General features: G+C 43.2%; 1 pseudogene; it reads right to left on the minus strand.

Annotated features, from left to right (window-relative positions):
- Window positions 1–1025: 1025 nt before the first annotated feature.
- On the minus strand, window positions 1026–1319 carry LOC121499730 (annotated as a pseudogene).
- Between the last annotated feature and the right edge of the window lie 10504 nt (window positions 1320–11823).

Consider the following 11823-nt stretch of genomic DNA (forward strand, 5'->3'; position numbering starts at 1 on the left):
TTCTCCACTTATTGACAAGATAATATGGTTCTTATCCTTTTGTTTATTAATGTGGTATATCATGTTGATTGATATTCTAATATTGAATCACCCTTGCTACACAAGGATAAATCCCACTTAATGGTGAAGGGTGATTTTTTTAAATGTATTGTTGGATTGCGTTTGCTAGTATTTTGTTAAGAATTTTTGTATCTGTGTTCATCGGGAATATTGGCCTGTAGTTCTCTTCTGTAGTGGTGTCTTTTTTTTTTTAAGATTTTATTTATTTATTCATAGAGACAGAGAGAGAGAGAAAGGCACAGACACAGGCAGAGGGAGAAGCAGGCTCCATGCAGAGAGCCTGACATGGGACTTGATCCAGGGTCTCCAGGATCATGCCCTGGGCTGCAGGTGGTGCTAAACCGCTGCACCACTGGGGCTGCCCTGTAGTGGTGTCTTTATCTGGTTTTGGTCATCACCAGGGTGATGTTGGCCCCATAGAATGTATTTGGAAGTTTTCCTTCCTCTTATATTTTTTGGAATAGTTTGAGAAGAATAGATATTAACTCTTCTTTAAATGTTTGGTAAAATTCACCTGTGAGGCCATCTGGTCCTGGACTCCTTTGTTAGGAGTTTTTAATTATTGATTCAATTTGTTGCTGGTTATTGGTCTGTTCAAGTTTTCTATTTCTTCCTATTTCAGTTCTGGTAATTTTTTTTAATTAATTATTTTTTTTTTTTGAGAGAGAGAGAGAGAGAAAGAGCATACATGGGGGGCAGAGGAAGAGGGAGAGAGAATCTTAATTACACTCCCATGGCCAGTGTGGAGCTCAATAGGGGCTTGATCTCATGACCCTGAGGTCATGACCTGAGCTGAAACCAAGAGTTGGATGCTTAGTTGACTTACCACCCAAGCCCCCCTCAGTTCTGGTAATTTATAGGTTTCTAGGAATTTATCCATTTCTTCCAGATTGTCCAACTTGTTGGCATATAGCTTTTTTTTCTTTTTAAACCAGAACGTTTATTTTGACTAATCATTGAAATCCTTAAGCTGAACTGGATGCTGCAACAGCTGCCCTCTTGGGCTTAGGTGTCGTTCCTTCATGGAATCCATGCCTGAATCTGCGGTATACAATTTTTAGGTGCCTCATTCAACCGGTCCCAGTGGTATTTCGTCTTTTACCCTTGGCACTCCAGTTATACTTTCTCTTCTGCTTAGAAGTGTAGCCACAGTTGCCCCGGGTGAACATCTGAAGGTGGTAGACCTTAGAGCCACAGTGGCGGCACAACGTGTGCGTCTTATTGCAACACTTTCTGAACGATAATGTCCCCTTCCTCATCTTGTTTCCCCACAGACCCCAAAGAGCAGCATATAGCTTTTTATAGTATTCTCTTAAAATTGTATTTCTGGGGCATTGGTTGTGATCTCTCCTCTTTAATTCATGATTTTATTTATTTGGGTCCTTACTGTTTTCTTTTTGGTAAGTCTGGCTTTAGGTCTATCAATTTTATTGGATTTTTTTCAGAGAACCAGCTCCTAGCTTCATTGATCTGTTTTAGTGTTTCTTTTCTTTTTTTTTTTTTTTTTTTTGAGTTTCCATATAATTTATTTCTGCTCTAATCTTTTTTTATTTCCTTCCTCTACTGGCTTTTGGCTTCATTTGTTCTTCTTTTTCTAATTCCTTTATATATAAAGTTAGGTTGTTAATGGAGATTCTTTTTTTGCTTCTTGAGGTAAGCTTGTATTACTTTATACTTCCTTCTTAGGACCCACTTTTGCTGCATTCTTAAGGTTTCATTTTCATTTATGTCCATGTGTTTTAAAATTTCTTTTTTGATTTCATGGTTGACCCATTCATTGTTTAGTAGCATGTTGTTTAACTTCCATGTATTTGTAGTCCTCCCACATTTTTTCTTGTGGTTCACTTTTAGTTTCATACTGTCATGGTCAGAAAAGGGGCATGATATGACTTCAGTCTTTTGATATTTGTTGAGGCCTGTTTCATGACCTAATATATGATCTATTCTGGAGAATGTTCCATGTGCACTTAAAAAGAATGTGTATTCTCCTGTTTCAGGATGGAACATTCTGAATACATCTGTTAAGTCTAACTGGTCCAGTGTGTATTCAAAGCCATTGTTTCCTTGTTTATTTTCTGTTTAGATAATCTGTCCATTGATGTAAGTGGGGTGTTAAAGTTCCCTACTATTATTGTATTATTATTAATCAGTTGCTTTTTGTTTGTTATATTTGGGTGCTCCCATGTTGAGTGCATAAATATTTATAAATGTACATCTTCTTGTTGGATTTTCCCCTGTATGTATGATTATATAGTGTCCTTCTTTGTCTCTTGTTACCATGTTTGTTTTAAAGTCTAGTTTGTCTGATATAAGTATTACTACTCAGGCTTCCTTTCGACATACATTTGCATGATAAATATCCTCCAACCCATCACTTTCAATCTGCAGGTGTCTGAAGGTCTCAAATGAGTCTCTTGGAGGCAGCATATGGATGGGTCTTGTTTTTTTTATCCACGCTCTATCTTTGGATTGGAGTGTTTAGTCCATTTACATTCAAAGTAATTATTGATATATTTGTACTTACTGTCATTTTATTACTTTGTATCTATTTATTTCTGGAGATTTTCTCTGGTCCTTTCTTTTCTTTGTCACTTTTGGTCTCTCCTTTCCACTTAAGAAGTCTCTTTTAATATTTCTTGCAGGACTGGTTTAGTGGTCATGAGCTCCTTTAGTTTTTATTTGTCTGGGAAACTCTTTATCTCTCCTTCTATTCTAAATGATAGTCTTATTGGATGAAATATTCTTGGCTGCAGATTTTTCCCATTCAGCACTTTGATTATATCATGGTACTCACTTCTGGCTTGTCAGATTTCTATTGAGAAATCTTGAGCTATCCTTATGGGTTTTCCTTGTGAATTAAGGACTTCTTTTGTCTTGTTGCTTTTAAGATTTTTTTGTTATCACTATATCTTGCAAATTCAGTTACAGTACAACTTAGTGTTGGCCTGCTTTTGTTGATTTTGATTGGAGTGCTCTGTCCCTCCTGGATCTGGATGTCTGTTTTCTTCCCCATATTAGGGAAGTTCTCAGTTCTTGTCCCACAAACACAACTAGATAGGTATCAAATCATCTAAAATACCCCAGAAATCAACCTGAAGACTGACAGAACAAACTCCACAACTAAAAGGGGAGAAAAGTTCAAAGGAAGATTATATCATGGTACTCACTTCTGGCTTGTCAGATTGTACAATCTCTTTTGCTCAGTTTCAGTACTTTCCATTACTTTGTCTTCCTGGTCATTAATTAATTCCTCTGCTCTTTCAGTCTGCTGTTCCTTGCATCAGGCTCATTTCCAATCTCATTTGTTGTGCTTTTCATCTCTGATAGATTCTTTTTAAACTCCTTTGTCTTTATGGTTAGAGTCTCACTGATATCTTCTATTCTTTTGTCAAACCTAGTGAGTATCCATATGGATGTCTCTTTAATTTCTCCTTCAGGCATATTACTTATATGTTTCTTATATCTGTTTTGCTTATATCTCTGGCCATGACCTTACCTTGTTCTTTCATTTAAGATAAATTCCTCCATCTTCACAAATGTGTCTAAGTCTCTCCCTTCTTCTCTATGTTAGGAAAGTCAATTATGTCTCCTGGTTTTTCTTCCTTTGAACTTTTCTCTCCTTTTAGTTGTGGAGTTTGTTCTGTCAGTCTTCAGGTTGATTTCTGGGGTATTTTAGATGATTTGCTATCTATCTAGTTGTGTTTGTGGGACAAAGCTAGCCTAAGGTTTTCCTACTCGATCACCATCTTCTTCTCTCCCCTCCCCAAATCCTCATCCCTATTATTCTTAATTGGCATACAAAGAATACTTTGTGTTTTGTAGCCTGTAATTTGGTCAAGTTCTGCATTGAACAGAGGATCCTCAGAGGCATCTTTGATGTCAACACCTCACCAAGTGCCCTCAGGGGCCTACAATGCCTGCTTTCGTTCCATTCTATGCACATAGTTATTTGAAGCTTCTTCCAACATTGAAATTTCTGTGAGAAGAGTTTACCAGGTGGCTAGTCTCCCACAGGGGTACAGTCTCCACTGCAGGAGGAGGCGCAGGTAGTCTGAGCCCTAGACTCTGAGCATCCCCTCACTCCCCAGCCCCAGCGGTTCTCACTAGCTTCCTCTCCATAGGATGGCCTCCCTCCCAGCTAGCCATCTTTGTGGCATTTTAACTTGACCTATTCCTCTCTCTCTTTCCCTAGCTACATGGTAGCCTTGAAAACCAGCAGGCTTTTGACCATGGTAGGTGTGGAAATCATCGGCCTAGCAGATACGCTGGGGAGAAAAATGAGCTTGAAGCTGCTCCCACAACCCCCATTTCCAGAGATTTGTCACTATTCAGCATATATGAATACTCTCTGAAAAAGCCCCATTCACAGAGCTTGTCTTTAATTGACCTTGTCTTTGACCTAATTCAGATTGTGGTCTATGGGAAAGTTTTTATCCTCAGAGCATCTGGAAAGCAATATGTGACAAGTGTTGACATTGCAAATACCTGAGACAGTGATATCTATTTAGGCAAAATAAGTGGAGGGCCAAAAACCTTAAAAGAGAAAGCTGGAGAATGAGTTGTCTATACAGGCCTTTGAAAAGCTCCAATATATTCCTGAGAATATGGAAAGATGCACACATGTGCAGAGCTGTGCACATATCCAAGAAAGGCCTGCGAAGATCTTAATCTCTAACCTTTGGCTAAACTTGGGGATCTATGGGAGCAGGAAGTAAAGGCTAAGGCAGAGTTTTAAACTGTCAGAGCATTAAAGGCATATGTCAACATACACAGATAGCCCTTCTACAAAGGACAGGAGCCTTACTGGTTGACAGCATTCAAGGAAATTTCTGTTGAGTTATTTCTGACCACAAAAGGAAGTGAGGAGTGATACCAGTGACCACACATGACAAAGAATACACACTTTACAGAATTAATCCAGGAAAGTCACCAACCAACATAACAAGAGTAAGAAAAGGAACAACAACAAGCACAAATAAAACACCACCACCACATATCACTGGTGGTATTTATTTCCAGAGTTGCCACTTTATGTCTTTTAAAATGTTCAGTTTTCAACAAAAGAAAATATGAGACATACAAAGGAATAGCATGACTTATACACAGGGAAAAGCTTACGTTGGACTGACTCCACAAAAAGCTTTAAGTCAGTTATGACAAATATCTTCAAAAAAGATAAAGGAAACCATGTCTAAAAAAAAAATAAAGGAAAGTAGCTTACAGTATCTCTCCAAACACAGACTATAAATAAACAGAAATCATGTGAAACAATCAAATATAAATTCTACAATGAAAAACTACAATAACTGATACTTGTTGAACCCACTTGAAGGATTGAACAAAAGATTTGAGCTAATTGAAGAAAGAATGAGTGGACTTAAAACAGGTCAAGATCCCCTAGTCTGAGAACTAGGAAGAAAAGAATGGAGAAAAATGAATAAAACCTCAGAGACCTGTGAGACACCATCAAGTGCACCAACACAATGGGAGTCTCAGAAGAAGAGAAGTGGAAAAAAGAGCAGAAAGAATATTTGAAGGAATCAAGAGCCACAAATATGCAAATTTGATGAAAAATTTTAATCTACATATCCAAGAAGATAAATTCCAGGTAAGATAAACTCAAATAGAACCACCCATGCACAAAGTAAAACTGTTGAAAACCAAAGACCAAAACATATTGGAAACAGTAAGAGAAGCTCTGAAATTCCTAAAACCTCTTGTTTTTCGTACTTCGTGGCATCCACCTTGGGCAGCACACCCTGTTTGATTGCCTGTCTCAAGATTTTTAGCCAAAATCCTGAGAACTTCACTGGTACCACTGGGTTTCAAGCAGGAAATAAGAAATTTTAGTAAAAAATTCAATAGGTGTTATGTATAAAGAATCTAATTATATAGATTTGTGCAAGAAATAAGGAAACTATCAGGCTAGTTCAGGAATTGAGGAAGCATTTGGATTGTCAGCATCCCTAATTCACAGGAACCGGGGAAGAAGGATGTTGCTGGACACGCAAAGAGAGTATTCATTCAGCAGAGACTCTTTGTTGGGGCAGAGTTAGCCTGAGGCCGTGTTTTCAAGCAGGAACCTGGAGACTAAGGACTGTGACCTCACACTACTGAGGTCCTATTCCATCCCACTGAGCTGCAGAAGCTTCCCACTGGCCAGGCTCAAAAAAAGCCCAGGGGCTTTGGGGCCATATATCATACGGGTCAGACAGCAGGTATAAAAGGGGGAGAATTGATCTGGAAGAGGTAAATGGCAGAAAATTAGCAGCCCCACCCCCTTTTATCTCTCAGCATTCATTCCCTTTCACCTGGGTGGAAGCTTTACATTTGCAGCACAGGGGGTACAAAAATTCCTATTGTAACCTCATCCTTGGGAGGTGATAGCAATTCAACCATACTACTACCACCACCCGTGACATAGCCACTGCCAGGGCTCTTTCTAGAGGGGTCCAAGGGAGATCATTGAAATGATGAAGCAATGCGAAGTAGTTGCCACAATCCCCACTTGTGTAATGGAGAAGGTCGGTCGTCACAGCTGCATTCCCACACTTGTATTTCCTGTTCTCTCACTTCTGTTGGCATCTCAGCTGGACAGGCTTCCTGACCTGGTGTCATACTCCAGCTCACATTCTTGCAAGATCTGAATCCTTGGTGGTTTTGTCTTTATTGTCCTTCCTATTCAATGAGACTATTGAGCAAGGGAATAATTAAAGATTTTCAAATTTTGTTTTTCAAAGAAACCTATCTAGACATTTAACTTGAGCTTCCTGAAAAGGTCTCTGTGTGTTCTCTGGATGTTTTCCCTGACTGTGACCACCCAGAATTAGAGAGTAGGGACCAGTCTCGCCCAGCCTCAACATCACAGCTCAGTGAACATCTGTGCTGTTTACCCACCAAGGAAAATCAGACACTCTGGCCTGAACCTGAGCCTCCACCTTCAAAGTCTATTCTGGAAGAAACAATTCTTATGCCCGCTTCAACACACAAGCCAAATCTCAGCCTTCGTGGCAGTTAACCTTTATCAGGACACTCCTGTATCTACCCTCCCATCAGACTTTCCCTCATCCCATGCCAGAAGTGTACTGGCAGGCCCTAGTTGGCTGTTATCTATGGACAGATGACCTTCTTGAGACTGGCTCATGCTGGTTGAACTTTCTGGCATCTATCCTGGCTAAGAGGCCTAGGCTCCTAGGGAAAGCTAAAAATACAAAGTGTTTCATGTTCTTAGTTCTTATCTCAGCCCTGTCATACAGCTTTCTATTCTGGTAGCCCTGGCCAGCACCCACCTGGTTGACTCCTAGCCTGGGAAAACAGAGAAAATGGATCTCATATTGTCATGTTTGGGGTGTCAGCCCCCATTCTGCCCAATACACGTTCAGAGTGAATTCAAATGAAGTGAAAGTGGAAGTTCTCAGTCTCCTGAGCCTCACAGGTGGGTATTTATGCGAAGATGAGAACAGGGAGAAGTTAAAGCTAGGGGGCAATATAACTTCCAGTCCCTCGCTTCTAGCCTGATTTGTGCAAGTCCCAGCAGCCTATAGAGGGAAGCACATCTACCGTACCTGCAGTTCTGGAAATTGGTCGAGAACGGCTATTTGGGGGTGGCTTCCAGGAGCCTTCCATCCTGCACTCATCACTCTGAAATTTTAGGGGCAACGACCGGAGCAAGGGCTGGAAGGCAGTGGGCTAGGGTCATGGAACAGGGCTGCAGGGGATGGCCTCACGGCAGAGCCCTCTCTGCCTTCGAGACTGACATCCTGATGACTCCACCTAGGAAAAGCCTCAGGAAAGGGGTCACACAGAAAGCTTTAGGAGGAGTCCTGGTGAAGAAGTCCATTGTTACTCCTGACCTCCCCACAATAGATCCCCCGTCAACTATGTTAGGTGAGTTAAGTTCCTAAGCAGGGCGTGTGTAGGAGGTGAACCACCAAGGAGAAGGCATGACCCAGAGCCCATGAATGACCCCAAATTCCTTTTCCTTGCTTCTGTCACTGGCCTAACATGATCCCTGACCCGACAGCCAAGAGAACGCTGCTCAGGAGCTCCCTCTGCCTCTGTGTTGTAGTTCAGTCCTGTTTCTTAGGCATAAAGACATGGGGCTCTGTTGCTTCAATGCCAACTCACTTACCCATTTGGGAAATTGGTACATTCAAGGCTGCCCACAGTTAGAAACTCTGAAGGACAGTTAGAGGATGGAAAGAGAGGCCAGTTCAGGAGGCCAGTTGATTTGGGTTGAGCATGGGAGAGAGGGGCAAGGATTTCTGGGGTGAGACCCTGGCATGCAGGGCAGCATTCTGGTGTGGGTACAGCCACTAGAGGGAGCATGGTCTGAGTCAGGCCTAGGTGGCCTTGAGGCCAGGGGACCTAATCAGCCAGACCCCATATCCCCTGCAGGCTTGGGTGTGTGTGTGTGTGTGTGTGTGTGTTTTAATAAATTTATTTTTTATTGGTGTTCAACTTGCCAACATATAGAATAACACCCAGTGCTCATCCCGTCAAGTGCCCACCTCAGTGCCCGTCACCCAGTCACCCCCATCCCCCGCCCACCTCCCCTTCCACCACCCCTAGTTTGTTTCCCAGAGTTAGGAGTCTTTCACCTTCTGTCTCCCTTTCTGATATTTCCCACTCATTTTTTCTCCTTTCCCCTTTATTCCTTTTCACTATTTTTTATATTCCCCAAATGAATGAGAACATACACTGCTTGTCCTTCTCCGATTGACTTATTTCACTCAGCATAATACCCTCCAGTTCCATCCACGTTGAAGCAAATGGTGGGTATTTGTCGTTTCTAATGGCTGAGGAATATTCCATTGTATACATAGACCACAGCTTCTTCATCCATTCATCTTTCGATGGACACCGAGGCTCCTTCCACAGTTTGGCTATTGTGGACATTGCTGCTAGAAACATCGGGGTGCAGGTGTCCCGGCATTTCACTGCATCTGTATCTTTGGGGTAAATCCCCAGCAGTGTAATTGCTGGGTTGTAGGGCAGGTCTATTTTGAACTCTTTGAGGAACCTCCACACAGTTTTCCAGAGTGGCTGCACCAGTTCACATTCCCACCAACAGTGCAGGAGGGTTCCCCTTTCTCCACATCCTCTCCAACAGTTATGTTTCCTGCCTTGTTAATTTTCCCCATTCTCACCTGCAGTGAGGCAGGTGTGCTGGGGCATGCAGAAGAAATGTGACTGGACATCCTTCACACACTTCCTTTATCCTGCATGAAGTCCTGTAACAAAGCGAGTCTCCCTCCTCTCACTGACTCACCTGGGACCAGATGATCCCACCCTCAGGTGTGCGCTCTGCTGAGCAGGGCCAAGGGAAGTGCTTCTCTGAGGTTGGCAGAAATGGTTGAAGGGGATATTGCTGAATGCAGGGAACTTTCTTTGGGTTGGTTGGGGGAAGGGGTCCGTTTTAATTTTCTTTGTCCCTACATCCCCTGCCCTTTTACTGTCCTCCTGCAGAGGCAAGGTGAGCCCAACATTGGGCTGACTACAAAGGGGCCAAATGTGGCCTCAAGTCCATGGCCTTCTCCTCCATCTGTCCAGTTAGGGCTTGAGTACAGGTGGGGCTTCTGGGCAGGGCAGGAGCAGGACAGCATGTCCTACAACCTCCCACCGAGGAAGGGGCAGCAGGGTGGAAAGGCTTTGAGTAGGAGCCAGGAGAGGAGGGGAGAAGGTGCATATTCTCAGCCCCAACAGGGGGAAGAGCTGGAACCCTGGTTCCAGGAGCTCAGATATGGAGGCATTTCCCTCTGTCTGCTGGAGGGAGAGGTGGCCGCAGGGATCCAAGGTGTGTCTGGGGCTCACACCAAGACCCTCAGGTGAGAGGTGTTGCAAGGCTAAGCTGCTGGCTGGGTCTGGCTGAGTCTGGAAGCTGCAGGGGACCAGCTGCTGCAACTCCTGCCATTTCCGGGGCTCACATCCTAGGAGGGGAAGCCAGGGACGGCGATAAAGGCACCATCTCAACAATAACAAACCACAACCTCACACATACCATGTCAGCTATGACAGTTGTTATGAACATGAACCTGTAGTATCTGTACAGAAGCATTCTTATATGGAAGAATGCCAGAATGTTCCCTTTTCCTCACATTTGGAAGCACAAAGGGAGTTTTATGTACTTCTTAGCAGTTTGGTGTATTTCCACAATTTCTGTTGCTTCTAAGCCGAGTCTAATGTTGTTCAAAGTTGCCTGGAAGAGCACAGGAGAAAGACATGTTGCACAAATTTGGGGTTCACTGCAGATTTTAATCCCTGGTGGCCCAGATCATGGTGGAGGAGCATCTTGCCAGCCAGGACATGGGGTCTTGTGCTTCGAGCATTAGCTGATTCTCCTAGCTCAGACCCTCCGGACTTCATCCATGGATTGGTGTCCGTGTCTCACTTGGTCCAAATGCAAGACTCACAGATGTAGTCCCTGTGGGAATTGCTTCCCAGACAGAGGCTGGGTAAATTCTTAGATCCCAGCCTGGCTTGCAGGAAACCCTATTTTCAGTGGGAATTAGTTTGTGAATGTTGTCTCTGCCTCGTAGAGAGAGAATCTATTTCTTCCTTTTTTTTTTTTAAATGGAGACACCCTTTTTCTTACCTGTTCCTCCTCCTTCTCTCCCCAGTGTCATCTCCAGCTCTGGAAATCCTCCTCCAGATTGGAAAGAGAAAGAAAGCCCAATGAATCAAACAGATATGCTTGTTCCCTAGGGAAAAATACTTCCTAAGTGCCTTTGGGCTTCAACTGGAAGATGAGGTCAATTATTTCTGACCTATGTGGTTGCTCAGAAAATCCAGAGAAATCAAGTGCATAACATGCCCAAAGAATGTTTGACACCAAGTAGGGTCTTACCACCCATTACCCATCCTTGAATTTCTCTCGTCCTAATAACCATATCTGCTATACCTCTGACAGTCCTTGTTTCCATCTGTGAGGTCCCAGAGGCATGGAGAAGTGAGTAACTTGTCGAAGGTCTCATGGCAGATATGTAGCACATTTGGGCTTGTATCCCAGATATGCAGGAGAAGATTATTTAGGAATCACACTTGGAGTAGCCTGTGACTGGCTCTGGGAATGAGCCCACTCAGAGAAATGGGCCCCACACTCACTCTTTCCCCAGGACATGGGAATCTGCCATTATCGATGACTGTCTTCTTTGTGGTTACCACCAGCTGCGAGGTAGGCAAGGAATGTCATCCTGAGAACTTGGAATTAGGGGCTCTCCATATGGGGGCACTGTTCCCTCATGCCTCCCGGGTTAACCATACCAGCAATGCATTCATGAATGCATCATGCATTCAAAGATGCAGCAAGGCATCTTTCTAGGTGCTGAGGGGGAAGAACTGAACACAACACAGGAAAATCTTGCGTTCATGGCACTTTCGTCCTTGAGAGGCAAAAGAGACAAGATACATAAATAAGGAAAAGACTTAGAAAGTCCAACTGGGTTAGGCACATGGGAGATAACAGGAAAGGGGTGGGGCAAGCATGGAACGGGAAATTTGTACCTATATACAAATATTTCTCATTTATGTATGTGTCCATTTCCAAGGTTCACTGATGACACTTAGTGACACTTGGTATATGACACAGGGAGGCACAACTGTGTGGCACCATCTGGAGGGAGAGGGAAAGGCAGAGAACCAATGGAAAAACTCATTTCCAGACCACCCTGCTCCTTTCCCCCCCTGACACTCCATTTCTAGTGACTAATCCCCATCACCCCCAGTGTAAGTCTCTCCCACTGTAATCATTTCTGGTCTTTGTCT

The sequence above is a fragment of the Vulpes lagopus genome, chromosome 10 (genome assembly GCF_018345385.1).
Source record: "Vulpes lagopus strain Blue_001 chromosome 10, ASM1834538v1, whole genome shotgun sequence".
NCBI lineage: Eukaryota > Metazoa > Chordata > Mammalia > Carnivora > Canidae > Vulpes > Vulpes lagopus.